Raw genomic sequence first — 13,048 nt, 5'->3', positions numbered from 1 at the left:
CATCAGGTATGGGGCCCGCAAACGCAAACTTTTCCAGAAATCGAGGAAAGAAACTTTTACCACTGTCGCTTCTGTACCCACATGGTAAATGTTTTTCGCCGACAGTGCCGATAGCGGCCAAGGTTACTGGCTGGGAATCGAAAACCCGGGTTGGAATCTCGAAGAAACCTAGCGGATGTTATTCTTTTCGTTTGTATTTTTCCATATCTCAATTGATAGGAATAGGAGGCTTCATAACGTAAGTAAATCAATACAGAATGATGCTAATAATAAGGTAGGCAAACTAATTTCCCAAATGCCGTGAGTTAGTAAAGTATTAAACTTTTAAGCCTTGTCACATGAAAATAACTCCGAGTAAGAGTGTTGCGAATTCCTCACGAGGGATCACAGATAACCAACCGCGCGACGCTTGTTTACAACGAGGTACGGGACAGAATGCACGCGGGGAGAGTTATGTTGTCCCGGTTGCCTCTTGTAATATCGTAGTCGTGCACCTGGAAAAGTGAAGGTGTCCAGCACGAGCCTAATAGAAGTCAATCGGAAAGAATTGTTTTCCGTCATTAGGCTGCCGCGAACCTCGCGGGTACATGTAGTGATTTTTCCATCGTTAATGCGCCGAATGAAATACATTTTGTGAATGAATACAGTGTTCTTCCGTAAGTAACATATGACGAGTATTGTATGTTCTTTGTATTAATTAGCTCGTCTGTTTATGCCGTAGCAACTAGTTATTGTTTGTTGTGTCATATCTTTCAGGTGCATAATCTGAATAATGGAGGATGTACACCCTTCGACTAGTGCTGTAATATATAGTTGGGAGCCTGTCACAGACGATTGAAAGCGGAAAGTTACCAACGATGTGTTTTGGTTTGTAAAAGTGTTGCAAGACAGATGCATTTTCAATATACTACCGGAAGCAGGCAGTTCTGTTTCTCGGCCTTCGAGAAATTTATTTGCCTAACTTAATATTATCATTCCTTGTTGATTTACTTACCTTATTAACCCTCCTATCCCTATGAATTGAGTTATGGAAAAATTCAAACGAAAAGAAGATCATCCGCTAGGTTTCTTCGAGATTCAATCCCGGGTTCTCCGAATCCCAGACAATTACCTTGGCCGTTGCGGTATTTTTTTTTTTATTGTTCTCGTTTTGTTCGATTCATTTGTTCAGTGCGGATGTCCCATGACACCCATTCAAGTTCAGTGTTGAGCCGTTGACTCAGTGTTTTATTAGAGAGGGTAGCTAACCCTCTGACCGAAGACGCTGAGCTACCGTGCCGGCAACTGTCGGTGCTGTCGGCGAAAAGCGTTTACCATGTGCGTGCATAAGCGGCAGTTGTAAAAGTTTCTTACCTCGATTTCTGGAAAAGTATGCGTTTTCGGACCCCATACCTGATGATGAAAAATACTCTATTTCCAATTATCTATCGATCCCGCCAATTTTGAGTAGATTGCTCGTCATAACCTTTAGGGGTGATTTTCTCAAAAACGCGGGGTATTGACCCAAAATATCTTAGATTCCTTCGTTTTAGGTTGTACACAAGCGACCTGCCAAATTTGAGCCGAATCGGTTGGCCGTGTCTGAGGCCTTCCCCTTGTCAGTACAGCACTGAGAGAGCACCTCTGTCGCTAGCAAATCGGTGTGATACTCTATATTGAGTTGCTCACTGTGTTGGCCGCAACACTTAATGTGCGGTGTGAACACAGACAGAGTATTAGTTAGCGCCTGCGAGCAAACAGTGAGTGGCATCGCAGTGGACTGGTTATCTGAGTTGTGTACCACGCCAATAGTTAGACTAGGGGCAGATAGGAGTCCTTGACTTCACCAAGGCATAGTGAAAGTTCGACTGGCGAAGGTCAGTCCAGATAGAAACAGATAGTTTTGTTATTTTTCAGTGGCGAACGATGCAGGCAGCAGTCATCACAGCTCATGGTATTCTGCGCTGCAGCATAGGCGAGCCCCATCTTTCCTCCATTATAAATAACATACTTACTTCACGTCACTCCATTGCATTTCTCACACAACAGCCTCGACCGTACTTAGAAAAATTCAATCGGAAAATTATTCAAGATGAGTAGGCGCGGGCCTTCAGCCATTCTGCCGAGTAAATAACATTCTTAAAGAAAAGGGATAAAAGAGCTTTCCTACACTTTGTATATAAATTTCATTAACAGGATTCCTATCCATAAGAGGTAACCTCCTATTACGAAAAGAAACCGGAAATTTGTGTATCAGTTTATAAATAAAAGTTTCACCTGATTTTCTCAGATTTTGCAATAAATAATATTTTCCGTTTGTTTAATGTTTTTCTCACACTAACTAGCAATACTACAGTACTCAAGTATCCCACTAGTTACGTAAGAAAATAGAATATTTTTGTGTCTTTTCCTTACAGCGGACGACTCCAGAAGATATTTATTGCTGAAAGTTTTTCAGGCATTTTTGGTATTTTAGGAGTGTCTATCTGACTTCTGTAGTAGTATGGGGTGGTAATTGTTCTTGCAGGAGCCAAAGGGAACTTGGCAGATCAATCCATTGTGCAACTTGTCAACGTAACACCCGCACGCATACAATAGCTCGACGCCCTTCTGGTGAACCATAGCACAACCCACGTCGGTACTCAATAATTTACACGGGGTAGCATGACCGTAATATTGTTGGCCCGCCAAGAGCTAACACCACGGCAAAGAGGCCTCGTGGAGATCTCGTTACACCTTCGGTCTTCAGTTCTTAGCGCCCATCAAGTCGGCCACCACACCCAGAGCCGCCACACTATAGGGCGCTGCGCTCCAGTGGCGACATGTTAATCAAACATCGTAAGAATTGTGATGTGGATACATTCCAGAAAGGCCGCCACGGCTCATACTGCTTCGCGTAATAGTTTCACAATAGCTTTTTCTGTTACGTGGGAGCGTCATAGTCAGAAGTCATCTCTTAGTACTGCAAATACCGCTGTGTACACTGCCTGAGGAAAAAAGTGAGGCATCCAGAAGACATGGTAGAATGTCAACGTGCTCGTAAGTTCGTACACTTTCTCACCATCGGCCAGTATGTAAATAATTAGAGTGGCAGCATTCTGTGACAGAATGGCAGCGGCCTAGTAGCGAATACAAGGGTCCTAAGCAGCGTCGAATGTTGAGTGATCACTGTGAAGGACGCGGAGATGTCCCATGTTCATGTGAGATGGCTTATCAGCACGTGACATAGTTGGCCTCATTATGGTTTTCCATTTAGCTGGCTGTCCGAATAGTGCAGTATCCAGAATTGTGGGGCATTCAGATGCAAGAGAGGCCCAATAACGCATTGCGTGGGAACGTGAGGGCAGACATACAATATCTAATCAAAAATACGTGGACAACCATCAGTGGAATATTAAAATGGACCGTGTCAACACTTAGCATTTATGACGGCTTGAACTCTGCTGGAGACACATTCAGTGAAGTGCCTGAATGTCTGCGGGGGAATTGCAACCCTTTATATCTCAAGAACCGGAGGTTGGACGCTGGGGTCTGGAGCGAAGTAGAATTTCTGTCTCATCCCAGTGGTGTTCCATTGGGTTCCCGTAGGGACTCTGTGCAGAAAAGTCCTTTACAGGAATGATGTTGTCCACAAACCATTGCCCTCACAGATACTACTTTATAGCAGGTTGCATTGTCAAGCTATACAATCTTTGTCTCCGAACTCTTCGTGTACTGTACGCAATAAACAATGCTATAAAACGTGTTCATATCCTTCATAATTTAGCATTTCTGTAAGCGCAAAAATGGAACATCAACCTAGTTGTGGGGTGGCGGGTAGAATTAATTGTTATATAATTTCATAATGTTTATGCTGTCTTTTGCCGTTCTCAACACTGGCTCTCTAACTACAATTTTGGCAACCAGAAAGTGATTAGCAAAACGTGAAGACTGTAATTACAATTCCTAGTGCCCACTTCATCTGAGAAATACACTTATAGCTACATCTTATAGCTCTGAGGAATTAGGAGCTTGTCTGGGATTCATAATCAAAAACGATCGTGTAAAAAACGTTCTCTGTATTCTGAAAGTCACAGATGAAAAAAAAAAGAATCCACACAATCTGATTAACAGAGCAGTTCAGAGTGTAATGCGCTGATGCAACTATAACTGTCCAAATTAAATGTTTAAGTGAATGCTCGCCATAATTTGATGATTAGGTTCATCAAACGCCACGCTAAATAATGGTAGAATGTCTGTCCCGCGACGGCACGTGAAAATACGACATACGCAAACTGAAGATAGATAGTTAAAGTCATCCCAGAATTAACACTTCACTCGAAAATGATTTCATGGTTACGCGTATCCCGAGTAACTTAATACGGCATCCGAGGCTGTTTATAGCAATGATACCGACGCGATGCGACTCCCGACACAGATGGTGTGCTATTCAGCGTCTGGAGAGAACTGGGGCCTTAAGGCCGGTTCACACTAGGGCTGCCGCGCGTCAAAACCGCGCCTCAGCGGCGTGGTTGCCATGGAAACGGCGTCAGCGGCAAGGCGCGGCGGGCTCTGCGTCGCGGTTTGACCATGTCGAACCGCTTCCGCTGCCGCGTGCCGCGCTCCAGGTGCGCGCCGCCAATCACAGAACGCGCTGAGCGTGACGTCAGGTACGGCACCCCGGGCCACACGAACTTCCGCCGAAGCGCTGGCGCGGACGCGGCGGCAGCTATGAAATACTTATCATCCGATTCCAAGGAAACTATTCGGTAGAAAAATTTGAATCTTGGGCATGTTACAGCCTGATATCTTCTCTCGATAAAGGACCGAATTTCTTTTCGTTATTCGTCGTGGTTACTTGCTGTATCGCATTTACGTAAACCTTTACACGAAATTTTAATGAGTGTGCAGAGGTAAAAACGCATTGCGTGGACTTTGCGTACAGTTCATTTTAGGTAATACATTATTGCGTATGAAATTTAGTCAACATATCGAAATTGTTTTTAAAGCTGAGAGCAGAACGATAGCTATCACCGTTCTCGAGATATTGAATGATATGTTGTCGGACGGGCTATGCGGTGACCGTGCGCAGGTCGCTCGCGATGCGACCGATACTTCGTCCTGCTCGTCGTAAACCATGTGGTTGTATCAACCGCAAATTTCGTAAATGGTTCAAGAAATCGAAATGCGTTTTTTTGCAAACGATAACTTTTAAAAGGCTTGTATTTCGTCGCATGATAAATATCCAAAATCTGGTAATCTACCAAGATATGAAAGTAACCACAGTTTTTCAGAAGGGATAGATTAATTTTTTTTAAACGGTACTTAATAGAATGTAGAATGAGAAGTTAAACCGAAATTAAATTGCTGGTATGTCATAAGATGTAATTTGCTAAGTATCTACAGCTATTGATTATTTCCTTTGGTAAGTAACAAACTTTTGTTTCTTTATCGAGTGTACTTTATTGGTTCAAGATGCTTTTCGCCTTTTACTTTAAGGTATCTTCGGTGGAATCTAGAATGACTCAGTTTTTTTTAATGCATAACTGATTACTTACAGCGATCCGAGTTTTTGGCGGACATCTGCGTTTCCCCTCACCTGGTCACATCCTGAAGGTTGAACTAAAACTTAGATTATGGAACAGAAGCACATTTTCATGTTCGCTCTTTTCTCTTCTGTCACTAGCTGTAGACATTTTACCGAAAACACTGATTTGAAGTCTTAACTACAGTGTGTTCACCTCATGTCCCTTCCAGTTTGGTTTGTTTATGTACATGTTGACAACCTAAAGGACTAATGTTTATTTCTGTTCTCCTTATACCTGTATGTGTGTGTGGCTAGCCAGTGATAGTTATAGAAAGTTGAAAGTGAATGCAGTAGTTGTCAGACAGTGGTTGAAAGATTTGGTGTTCAGCTGATTTCAGTTTTGGTTTAAATGTTTTGTGGAGGAGTGCATGGAAGACTAAATTCACTGCTTACATTAATAGATAAAATAGTAGAATAGCATTTGAACAAATGATTATTATCAGAATACTATCATCCAACCCCTTTGTCCTCACTCTTTGACGCCTCATAATATGTCCTGTCAACTTACCCCTCTTGTAGTCAAAGTTGTGCCGTAATTTCCTCTTCCTACTCTATTTATTTCTGTGCCTCTTCTTTAGTTACACGATCCTCATATCTAAACTTCAGCATTCTTATTGATCACCAAGTTTTGAAAGCGTCCATTGTCTTCTCGACAGAACTGTTCATCGCCCACGTTTCACTTACAAGGCTGCACTCCACACAAATACCTTCGTAAAATAGTACCCAATCATTACAATTTATATTCCATGTGAACAAATGTTCTTTTTGAACTCTTTTATTGCTATTCACAGTCTCCATTTTTCTATCCTCTCTACTTCTGCCTTCTCAATTACTGCTTGCCTTTCAAGTCATTGAAGTCTTAGAAATGCAGTTTGGTTTCTGTACAAGTTGTAGATAATTTTGTGGCCCTGTGTTTTATCGATGACATCTCCAGACCTTCAAAGAATGTTTTAATTAAGATTGTCAAAACCTTTCTCTAAACATGCAAATGCTATAAACACAGTTTCGCTGTTCATCAGTGTGTCTACTTAGTTAAGTGGTAGGATCAGTATTGCCTTGCGTGTTCAGACATCTCACAGGAATCTAACATTGTACTTACGTTAGTTTGTACAACCCCTCCCCCTCTCCTGTCTACATATTCCTTCCACTATCTAGCCTTCTCTTATTTGCTTAGTTCTGGCTTGCCAAATGAGTTCTTGACTGTTGCTTCTCCTTTGAGCAAAGTTTTCTTTGTTTTTTCTAATTTTCATTCCCTTACTAATTTTTATTCCCTTATGTTTTCCAAGTGCAAAATCACGTTGCAATTTTGGACTTTCTGTCAACGTCATGTTTAGACATTTCTATTTCCAATGGCCTACTTTATTTGCTGCATTTTTATATTTTTCCCTCTTGTCAAATTTAATATTTCACGTTTTATCTAACGATTTCTACTGCACCTTCTTGCCGTTCTGATACTCTGCTGCATTCACCACTTCTTCTCTCAAAGATATCCATTCGTATTCTAGCGGATTCCTTCCACTGTTTCAGTCAGTCGTTGCATTACGCTAACTTTAAGATTATCGAAAAACTGTGGGTCTTGACTTATTCAAGTTCCATTTCCTTAATTTGCTACCGTTTACTGTCTCTTTAGTTGTAAACTGCAGCTCGTAACTAATAAAGTATTGTAGGTTTGCGTCTGCACCGGGAAATGTCTTATAATTTAAAATCTGGTTTCGAAAACTTTGTTCCAAATATGTATTATTCTTTCATGATTCTTAAGCAATGTGCTAGATAGTGAACAATGATGAACGGTAGTCATAAAATCTGTTTATGGTGAAATGAGAAAGCATGCATAATGAAATATGTGAAAGAGTACATTGTACAGAAAATGAAAAATTGGTATGTCTTCACCCAACTTCGTCTTTCCTCCATGTAGGTGTAAGATATAGTTAATCAAACGCATCGGGCGTTTCAGTGGGTCCCGACCCGTACCTCAGTGGCTGTCCGTCATTGGCTACCGCTAGCGTCTGCCACTTCCAGATGGGAACGCCAATTCCGCAAGCCTCCGCGTCAAAGCGGAAAACGCTTGCCGCTGCCGTTGCCGCACGATGCGCTGCCGCGCTCTAGTGGGAACTGGCCTTTACTCTCTCGCGCAGCGTTCTTATACAGGGTGTTTCAAAAATGACCGGTATATTTGAAATGGCAATAAAAACTAAACGAGCAGCGATAGAAATACACCGTTTGTTGCAATATGCTTGGGACAACAGTACATTTTCAGGCAGATAAACTTTCGAAATTACAGTAGTTACAATTTTCAACAACAGATGGCGCTGCAAGTGATGTGAAAGATATAGAAGACAACGCAGTCTGTGGGTGCGCCATTCTGTACGTCGTCTTTCTGCTGTAAGCGTGTGCTGTTCACAACGTGCAAGTGTGCTGTAGACAACATGGCTTATTCCTTAGAACAGAGGATTTTTCTGGTGTTGGAATTCCACCGCCTAGAACACAGTGTTGTTGCAACAAGACGAAGTTTTCAACGGAGGTTTAATGTAACCAAAGGACCGAAAGGCGATACAATAAAGGATCTGTTTGAAAAATTTCAACGGACTGGGAACGTGACGGATGAACGTGCTGGAAAGGTAGGGCGACCGCGTACGGCAACCACAGAGGGCAACGCGCAGCTAGTGCAGCAGGTGATCCAACAGCGGACTCGGGTTTCTGTTCGCCGTGTTGCAGCTGCGGTCCAAATGACGCCAACGTCCACGTATCGTCTCATGCGCCAGAGTTTACACCTCTATCCATACAAAATTCAAACGCGGCAACCCCTCAGCGCGGCTACCATTGCTGCACGAGAGACATTCGCTAACGATATGGTGCACAGGATTGATGACGGCGATATACATGTGGGCAGCATTTGGTTTACTGACGAAGCTTATTTTTAGCTGGACGGCTTCGTCAATAAACAGAACTGGCGCATATGGGGAACCGAAAAGCCCCATGTTGCAGTCCCATCGTCCCTGCATTCTCAAAAAGTACTGGTCTGGGCCGCCATTTCTTCCAAAGGAATCATTGGCCCATTTTTCAGATCCGAAATGATTACTGCATCACGCTATCTGGACGTTCTTCGTGAATTTGTGGCGGTACAAACTGCCTTAGACGACACTGCGAACACCTCGTGGTTTATGCAAGATGGTGCCCGGCCACATCGCATGGCTGACATCTTTAATTTCCTGAATGAATATTTCGATGATCGTGTGATTGCTTTGGGCTATCCGAAACATACAGGAGGCGGCGTGGATTGGCCTCCCTATTCGCCAGACATGAACCCCTGTGACTTCTTTCTGTGGGGACACTTGAAAGACCAGGTGTACCGCCAGAATCCAGAAACAATTGAACAGCTGAAGCAGTACATCTCATCTGCATGTGAAGCCATTCCACCAGACACGTTGTCAAAGGTTTTGGGTAATTTCATTCAGAGACTACGCCATATTATTGCTACGCATGGTGGATATGTGGAAAATATCGTACAATAGAGTTTCCCAGACCGCAGCGCCATCTGTTGTTGAAAATTGGAACTACTGTAATTTCGAAAGTTTGTCTGCCTGAAAATGTACTGTTGTCCCAAGCATATTGCAACAAACGGTGTATTTCTATCGCTGCTCGTTTAGTTTTTATTGCCGTTTCAAATATACCGTTCATTTTTGAAACACCCTGTATATAAAGCCCCGGTGCGGACGGCTAAGGGAACGCCTGATCAAATCGGCTCTCCCGACTAGCTGCTGGGCTAGTAATGCACCACATTAAGTTATTGAATAAATCATAGCTTCTTTTGCTGATGGTCGGTGAAGCTCTCAATTTAAATGTGCAATCAGCACACAGGTAAGTAATCATAATAAAAGTTTGATGTACTAAGTCAAATATTTTGGGCGAAAGAATTAATTTAATTACACTACACGCAGTAGACGAGCTCTGAACCTGCCCTTTGGAGATACGCTATCGCTATAGTTTTATAGTCATTCAGTTGAAATTTCTCACATCTTTATAATTATAGCGAATCTCCCTTCTACTTAAATTTAAACATCCTAGCCTTATTTATTCGCCTACTTATCCATCTTGCTTCCTTAATTTTTAAGACAAAAACCAGAAAAATCATTAATTTCAACTAAAATCTTAATTTGTGAGATCCAAAGTACTGTTTCTATTAAATAATTATGAAAAAGGAATCTAAATATAAATTTTTAAGTCTCTAGCTCTTTTCTGTTGCGCCAATGATTTTTACAGAAAAACGTCCAAATTTTGAAAATGGTTAAAGGTGTTGAACTGACATTCAACACATATTGATTTAGTATTACTCCTGACATGCTAGAACCGTTTCAGGTTATTTATTTGATTTTTAAAATATTGCGCAACATTTATGACGTCAGAGCTAGTTACAGCGGACTGGCTGGCACACAATGGAAAGACTGATGTGAATTTTATACGGCGTGAGTAGGCTGCTTCCCTACATCACCCTCTACTTAAATTTTTTTTTAATGTTAATGAATGAAAATAAAATTAATTACAAAAAGGGAAGCAAGAGCACAGTTTAACTCCCTATGCATAATTAAAATTTAAATGTAAACATATATAAATATTAAAAGAAAACTGATTACCTACTTCAAGTATTTAAATTACTGGCATGTTCACTGCCTCTTAAGCAATATTATCCCTCAAAATTTAAGCAAAATCAATGAAGCACTTTGGCATACATATTGCCTTAGGCAAACAAACACACAAAAATATGTAAAATTATGAAAATCTTAAATCCATTAAATACATTTTTACATACACAAATTCAAAGAAAATAACACAGTTATTCATGATACACAAACAGATGATAATATCTTAGCAGTCTTTTCTAAACCTGAAAGAAAATTTCACAAATCATTTTTACACACGTGGTTGTAGCCGCTTTGGCTGGCGTTCTACACTTCCGTTCACAAGGGTAGAGGAGGGGAAGTTGCTATGGTGTGCGTCCTTCACGTTCACTCTAAATTACATGGGGAAAGGGGAGGGGTCACTGTGAGTTGTGTCCAAGTCACTCCACGCTTTCACGCAGCTACCAGGCTGCCACTATCTGGTTTGTCCTGTAGAACAAACAACAAGAGTGCCTCAGACTCTGTTCTTTTAATATCTAAGGGTGGGTCCCAATGAAATGGGGATATATACATTTTATCTTTCAATATGTTATTGGAACAAAGTTAACAGAACTTTTTCAATTTTACTGTCGTGGTTACTTAATCGTCATAAAATCGGTAAACAAATGGCTCAAAACGCCGTTAGTCACATACTAGAGAAAATTTATGCTCAAGGCATACAATCATGAATCCTATTTAATTTCAATTTATTATTTCTGGGCCGGAACACTGAACCAATACTCGGTACATTCCTGACAAATCTGTATTTTATTTACTTAGCTGACTCATCTTCGATTACCTTATTCTTAGAGATAGTATGAGTATATTTGATTAGTAGTTGTCTTCTCAGCTTCTTTGTACATGTGAGTAACTTGTGGTAATAGTACAGTTTTGAGTGTTCAAAACACACTACGTTTAGTTGACTGCTAACTCCACTTATTGGTCCACTGCTGCTGTGTCAGTTCCACCTCTGCAATTATGTACTTACTTCATCGAAGTGTATTTATGCTGAACGATAAATAGTGTTTCACGTCTGCCATTATGTTACTCAATTATGTTGCTAGTGTATGTACTTATTTAACACTCACTCTATTAACATTTTAAAGCATAATTCTACCATATCTGCAATTACATTGTGCGGTTCTTGGCCAAACATCAATTCGCAAGGCGCAAAACCAGTTGCATCATGCCTTAAGTTGTTAATTACATTCTCAAAATACTTCATGTGCCCTGCCCAACTTGAGTGTTTCCGATCACAATAAGTTCTGCAAAGCCTATTCAATTCTCTCATAATACGTTCACTAATATTCCCTTGGGGGAAATACGCAGATATTTTCAGATGTGTCACTCCGGCCTTATCTAGACATTCCTTAAATCTATCAGAAGTAAATTGAGGCCCATTGTCTGACAGCAAATTCTTCGGAACGCCAACGTTCACGAAGAAATCTTTTTCCAATTTTTCTACCAACGTTTTTGCATTTGCTCTTTTAATTGGGTATAGGTTAACATATTTACTGAATCCATCCACAACAACAAAAACATGGGTGCAACCACCTCTCGAAGCAGGAAGAGGGTCAAACAAATCACAAGCCAGTAATTCTAGGGTTTCAGTTGGCTCTACTGAATGCATATCCCCTTGTATTCTGGTGTTAGCAGCACGGATTTTCTGGCACACTACACAAGATGCTAGACGCTTGGCCACACGGCGGTCCATGTTGTCAAACACAACCTTCTCTTTTAATTTTGCAATGCACTTCTTTGCACCGCAGTGCCCATACCTCAGGTGTACATAGTCGAATAGTAAGTCTACATGTTGTGAGGGAAAGCACAGCTTCCACTCAAAAACATCTACCTTTTTCCTCCTAAACAAAATACCTTTATGCAAACAATACTATTGCGAAACCTTAGGATAATTCGCATTTCCTAAATAGCTCTTCACTAATTTCAGTTGGTCATCAGCATTCTGCTCACGTCTCAAGTTCTTAATCACTCTCTTTAATGCACTTTCTTCCTTTACTTCGGGTAATGCAAACATTCGTACTTCACTTAGGTCGGTTGCTGTAATTCCCGCTTCATCACAGAGCTCCGCACTTCTAGATAACCCATCAGCTACCAGATTGTCTTTCCCTTGAATATATCTAACCTCAAGGTCAAACTGCTGGAGATACAATGACCATATTACCAATCGAGCATTCCTCAACTTATAGGTCTTTAAAAAGGTCAACGCCTTATGGTCACTGTAAACAATTATCTTGTGACCTAATAGATACTGCTCAAATTCCTGTATCCCAAATACAATTGCCAATGCTTCCATTTCTGAGATGCCATAATTTTTCTCTGCTGCCTGTAAAGATCGACTTGCGAAAGCTATAGTCTTGTGCACTTCTTGTTCGTTCTCTATTTCTACTCGGAATATCTCCACAGCTATACCATAGTCACTAGCATCAACAGACATACAGAATGGTTTTTCAAAACCAGGATGATGTAAAATAGGACTATTAATTAAAGATTGTTTAAGCACCTCAAACGCCTGTTGGCATTTTGCTGTCCAAACCCAAGGGGTATTCCTTTTCAGCAGGAGGTGAAGACAGGGCGCATTAAAAGCCTGATCACTAACAAAACGCCTATAGAAGCCGAAAAGACTGAACATCGATCTCAACTGCTTCTTGTTTCTGGGAACCTCAAATTTTTCAATGACTGCTAGCTTGCCTGGGTCAGGCAGAATACCTTTTCCACTTATCATATATCCCAAGAAACCTATTTCCTCTTTAACGCACTCTGTCTTTTCAATCTTTAGTTTCATACCACCTCTCTCAATAGCCTCTAACACTTCCTCTAATAAAGCTAT

Source organism: Schistocerca americana, chromosome 4 (assembly GCF_021461395.2).
Source record: "Schistocerca americana isolate TAMUIC-IGC-003095 chromosome 4, iqSchAmer2.1, whole genome shotgun sequence".
Taxonomy (NCBI): Eukaryota; Metazoa; Arthropoda; class Insecta; order Orthoptera; family Acrididae; genus Schistocerca; species Schistocerca americana.
The sequence above is the reverse complement of the archived record's forward strand: the minus strand, read 5'-3'. Positions refer to the sequence as shown.